The 5,940-nt window shown below is 38.3% G+C and overlaps 1 long non-coding RNA gene across 1 annotated transcript; it reads left to right on the forward strand.

Annotated features, from left to right (window-relative positions):
• Positions 1-1,491: 1,491 nt before the first annotated feature.
• Positions 1,492-5,346, forward strand: LOC115292951. The gene is made up of 2 exons (XR_003909255.1): positions 1,492-1,635; positions 5,079-5,346. It is a non-coding gene; the product is annotated as an uncharacterized LOC115292951 (long non-coding RNA).
• The last annotated feature ends 594 nt before the right edge of the window (positions 5,347-5,940 follow it).

Below are 5,940 nucleotides of genomic sequence, written 5' to 3' on the forward strand. Positions count from 1 at the left end.
CTGTCTGAAATTCAAATCGGTAATGGGAAATAGATCTCTGCAGAGTTTCAGAATTATCTGGAGGTTTGTATTAATCCTCTTTGGTTTGTTTTCTAAAAAGAGGTTAGGGATTTCTATTTGTTCTCTTTTCCCAATTATAATAAATTTCAGCATAAGATCTTGCTCTGTCACTATCAGGCAGAAAAACTGTTTATGTCATTACATTCTTTATGTTACTTTTTGTTGTATGTTATAAAGTTTGTGCTCAATGCCTTCAAGCTTTGATTTGGATATGCAAGGCTGAGTTTTTGATATTCAGATCGCTTTTTGTCTCTCATTGTGTTGTGCTCTAAATATAACTGATGAATGGATAATTCATAAAAGCGCTTCTTATTTTAACTTCATCTCTGAGTTTAAAAAATAATTCCAATATTCAACTAACTGCTTTCTTTTGGACTATATCTTTCCTCTATCAAAACAATAAATGCTACTCTGACTTGGTAGTGAGCTGTGGTACACACGATTTACGTTCCGCAGGAAAGCCAAAAGAAAATACCATTCATAAAGTCCACTGCTGGGAGCCGCACCGGCCTTGCTGGATGACAGGGTCACAGTAAGGAATGGCAGATGTTACACAGCTCCTGCCATGAGAGGCAGAAACTGGCATCTCCTTCTGCTACTACTGCTCATGTGAAATTAAGCCTGTTGCTATTGATTAGGCCTCACAATGCTCCAAGTCAGACCAATATTCCCCACACAGATACCTCATGGGAAGAAGCATATTCCCACCTCTATAAAGAGGAATTTAAACAAAGCACTGCAGATGTTTTGTCGAAAGGCTCTTTTAATAAACCTCACAAATTTAAGGCATAGAAAATGAAGGGGGTTAAAGAACACAAGATTTACTATTAACTCTGGCCCGGAGAAAAAGAGCCTAATTTAGGAATAAGAAAAAACAAAAGCCAGGCATAAATTACTGTGCATACATATGCTAACTGGTGTCCACTGTGAGGATGGGTAAGAGTAGTTACAACTTAAACTCATATACAAAGGCCCGCTCATCTAGGGGGCCTATGGGGCTTACACCTTCAACATCAAAGAACAAGGTTGACAAAAGGTTTATTTACTAACCAGCAGGAATACATTCTTCCTCTTGTGAGCCAGACAGAATGCCTCTTTGCCTTGTTTATGCCTGAATCGTAGCATTATTGTTATAAACCAATGTGTTTGCTATCTGCTTCTCACTGAAAACATCCTGCAAAATTCTTAGTTGTAAGATTTACTACAGGTTCAAACAAATGTGTATGTTATCTGCTTTTCACTGAGAATATCCTGTTATCCTATGATGTGTAAGTTACCTCATTGTAATTAGAGTAGTTCTGCAAAAATGCCTCTGTAAAACCTGTTTCTGCACCCTTTTCAAAGCATCTTATCACTGAGAATTATTTGTAAAAATTCCACTTTGTGATGTCATGTTAACACTTAAATCTATAAATCAAGACACAAAACCTGGTAAGATAGAGATGCCAGGCTGGTGACCAAGAAAGAAAGAAACACCTGGCTCTCTCACTCCATTTTCCACCGACGCCATCACTTCCATCAGGGGACCCTGGGCCAGCCAGAGCTGGACTCCGGTAGTCCACCAGGACTGTGATGGTAAGATGGATGATATCACTGCTAGAAAGATTGATGTTTTCTCTCTGTTGGTCATGGCTCATGTTAGGCCATTTATATCATTGAGATCCATATTAATAGGACATAAGTGGTACTGAACCATCCAAATTCAGGAGATCATGGGGTGCTTGGGTGGCCCAATCAGTTAAGCAGCTGACTTTGGCTCAGGTCATGATCTTACAGTTCATCATGGATTTGAGCCCCGCATCAGGCTCTGTGCTGACAGCTTAGAACCTGGAGCCTGCTTCTGATTCTGTGTCTCCATCTCTCTCGGACCATCCCCCTCTCATGCTCCGTGTCTCCCTCAAAAATAAATAAATGTTAAAAAAAAGAATTCAGGAGATCATAATTACCATAGCTAAGTATACAGCCAGAGGGATTGACCCAAAGTAAGCTGTGGAGCTGGTGTCTTAGAGGTAAAAGAGCAGTACAGGCAAGAAGATTCTGGGAAGATGCTGGAGTAGGAAGCACCAAGAATGTGTCTCTCCACCTAGACAACAATTGCACTGACAGAATCTGTTTGCTGTAACTATACTGGGTCTCTGAAGTTTATCAAAGGCTTGCAACTTCCAGGAGAAGATTTGGACAGTACATTAATTATAGCAGTTAGCTTCAGTCATTTCAGTTCTTAGTTTCACAACAGTTACCCAATCCCCAACACCCAGATCTATAGCAGTCAGCCTTCCATACATTCCTGGAGCAGCCTGCACACAGCCTACGAGGAACCACGGTGAGCACTAAGGATCCTGTCCTCCAAAAATTGAAAATCTACTCCGTTTGCTAATTATAATTTCTGATCAGAGATGCAGACACAGAAGCAGACAACCAGAATCCTGAATCTAATTAAGCTTACTATTAATTGGCCAGAATTCTGGTTAGATTTCAGTTCACAGTAGGCTTAATAAATCCATAGACACACACAGTGGTCATTTCCCCAATCTGTGACATAATATTTGGAATTGATATACTTGAATGTTGGAATTATATTCACATTAGGCCCCTTATCTAATGCGAGGGAGACCTATCACAGTGGGGAAGACCAAGTAGAAGTCTCTAAAAAGCACACACTCATGCTTTCACTTGTTCTTTATCTCTCTGTCTCTGTGTGTTTCTCTCTCTCTCTCTCTCTCTCTCTCTCTCTCTCTCTCTCTCTCTCTCTCTCACACACACACACACACACAGCCAAAATAGTAAACCAGAAGTAGTATGGTTTTCTAGGGGAGATTAGGCTTAAATAATGATCTTAGCTTAAATAATAAATGAGTGGTAGTCCCTATCATCTGCATTTAATCTGCCAGGATGGTCCCTGCAGAAATAAAATGAATCCTATAGAATGACTGTAGATTGTGACAGAATCATCCAAATAGTGATTCCAATATCAAGCGGTACCACTGCAAGAGTAGAATGATGGGGCCATAAGTTCATATTTCATGGCCATCAATCTGGCAAATGCATTTTTTCCCATTACAATTAGAAAAAAAAATAAAAAAGAGTACATTCAGATGGATTGGATAACAATACTGACAGTTTTTCCTGAGAACTATGTTAATTCTTTTGCCCTGCTCCAAAATGTAGTTTAAAGAGGTCTATATCACCTGGATACCCAAGATTGCACTGATGCACGACTGGGAAGAACAAGGAAGAGCAAGGACACTAGAAGCCTTGGAAAGACACATGTGCTCCAGGAAACAGAAGATAAACCCAATACAGATTCAGGGACTTGACATATCTGTGAAATATTTAGGAGTCCAACCTTCAGAAGCAGGATAAAGTAAAAGATCTATTTCTGTACCTTCAAACACCTACCACAAAATACGGAGTAACTGGCAGGCCTCTTTCTGTTCTGGAGGCATCACATTCAACCCCTAGAACATATCTTAGCTTTAAGTAGGGGTGGAGTGTGAGGGGTCCTCTAAGAAGGGTCCATTTTTAACATGCTTCAGGGTGCTGGCATATTCTAAATATTGTACTCATTTCTTCCCCACTTTTTAGATAAGAACTATTCTACCTGTTGGCATACCTCTTCACCTCTAAATCTTAAAGCATATTGCTAAATAACTTCTTCTATAACAAAATAGATTTTATTGATGCCTAAGTTACAATTTCCCATTCAGCAAAAATGAATTTTCCTATAACTGCAAATATAAGGACAATTCCAATGTCCATACAAATGACAAATCAAAGAGCCTAACCTCATATTTCACTGATTCAATTCAAATGTCTTTAATTTATATTCCATTTTAGCTATGTCTTCTGATGTCCATTTCTCATAATCCAGGCATATTCCATATCATAAATATTAATTTGAAGATCAGCATCTCTGATTTTAATCCCCTATTCTTTCATATTCTTACTTTCAGTAACCACTCCTTGATATTATGTTTTTAAATTTTTTTTTCCATTCCATTTGGACCTGGTTGATCAAAATTCCTTTTGGACTCATTAATTTTGGTACCAAGCCTGAAGTCATAATGAATAAATGCATTAGTCAGGAATTCTCATTTGATACTGACAACAGGTGATTTAAACCAAAGCAGGAACTCTGAATTATCTGTAGGTAGCTCATGAAGGACTAGAAATGGAGAAGTGGGTTCCATTGGCTATGTATTCATGATCACAGCCAACACTATCCCACAAACATGCTCCACTGATGAGTCTTTGGGCAGCACTAATAGCTACCAGATAAATTGGCAGGTACCACAACAGAGCTTAAATGCACGCTAAATAACAATAATGACATTTCTGTCATTATGTGCTATAGATTTTTCAATACTTCTGCATGACAACAGTGTTTCTACGGGTTCCTAATAAATGTTGCTAGCAAAATCAAAATCAAAATCCAGGTATATCCAACTAGATGGGAGTAGATGACTTGGTCATGCCCTGTGAAAAAGGAAGTCAGGAATACTGAGTAATAACAGAATTCATCTTGCACAGTGTGAGTTGGTTTTCATTTCTCATTGGGAGTCACAAATTGCTTACCCAATTGAATCTGTGCAAAAAGGCCAATTGCCAGTGGCAGCTTCTGATTCAAAGGAATTTCTTTTGTGCTCCATGGTGAAACCATTTTGCCCTTGAGCTTAAAACTTCTCAAGCAGCGAAGACCCCAAGTATGGAGGCACTTTTTTTTTTACAAGTCAAAAATTTTAATGAAATAATAATATGTATCTTTTCCTCTTCACTTTTAAATTTTTAGCAGTGAATTTAGTTCACAGTATTTAACCCATGTTTAAAGTTTTTTGTTAAGTAATTCTCTAATCTCTTTGCTTCCAAGTACTTATATATCTTACTAAGCCATTTTATATCACCCATGAATTATCACTGACCACCAGTATTAGGATAAGATAGAATATGCTAAAGGCAAAACAATCTTACTGCCTCAATTACTTAACAAAGCAAACATTTCCTTTTCATTCCTGTTGTAGGTACACAGTTTGGTAGGTGGAGAGACCAGAAGGGATTTGCACTGAAGATCACTTAGAACTATAATGATGGAACCTTCACTGTCGTGCAGCTGCACCATTTGGCATATGAGTCTTGCTCAGTGTCTAAGCAGGGGAAGAAGAAGCTTGAGGGCAATGTGACATTTATTACTTTTTCTTATAATTCTTGTAGCCAGATGTCATCATATCACAGAATCCTAACTACTTAACTACAGGAAAATGTAAAATAAACAAAAAGGTTTAGAAAGCACCAATTTATTATAAGATGTATTCTCTTAGATAAAGAAAAGTATCTCCCCAAATTCAGCTGCTGCTAAGATTTCTCATTTCTATGACACTTCAGAAAAAAATCCACTCAGAGGTGAATGTCATAGCAGTTCAATTTCTATTGGTGCCAGTTTATCTTGCAGAGCCATCTTTTGAAGGGTTAACGTTTTTCTTTCAAGGAAGTGACAATACTGACAAAATAGGCACACAGGGAATGTGAAACACCTGCTGGTAAATTTATGCACGTTATTATGGCCCCTGGGGGAATTCCTTGACATTCTAAAGAACACTGGAGTCCCCAGTGACTTCTCTAAGCTGGCTGCTCTCTGAACTATGTTGAAACAAAGCTCCCACCCTCTGGCATAAATAAAACTTCCAAAAGAATCCAAGCTATCTGCTTTGTCCCTTCTCTAAGTCCTAATAGCCTCTGGGCCCTTGGGATTCTACCAAGTTCCCTGAAATCAGGAGACTTTTTTTTATTTAGCATAGTCTCCCAACATTCTCATTCTATAGAAAAGAAGCCAAACAAACAAACAAACACTGTTTTAAGATATCAGTGCTCAATGAATCAACATAT

Source organism: Suricata suricatta, chromosome 5, assembly GCF_006229205.1.
Source record: "Suricata suricatta isolate VVHF042 chromosome 5, meerkat_22Aug2017_6uvM2_HiC, whole genome shotgun sequence".
Classification (NCBI taxonomy): domain Eukaryota; kingdom Metazoa; phylum Chordata; class Mammalia; order Carnivora; family Herpestidae; genus Suricata; species Suricata suricatta.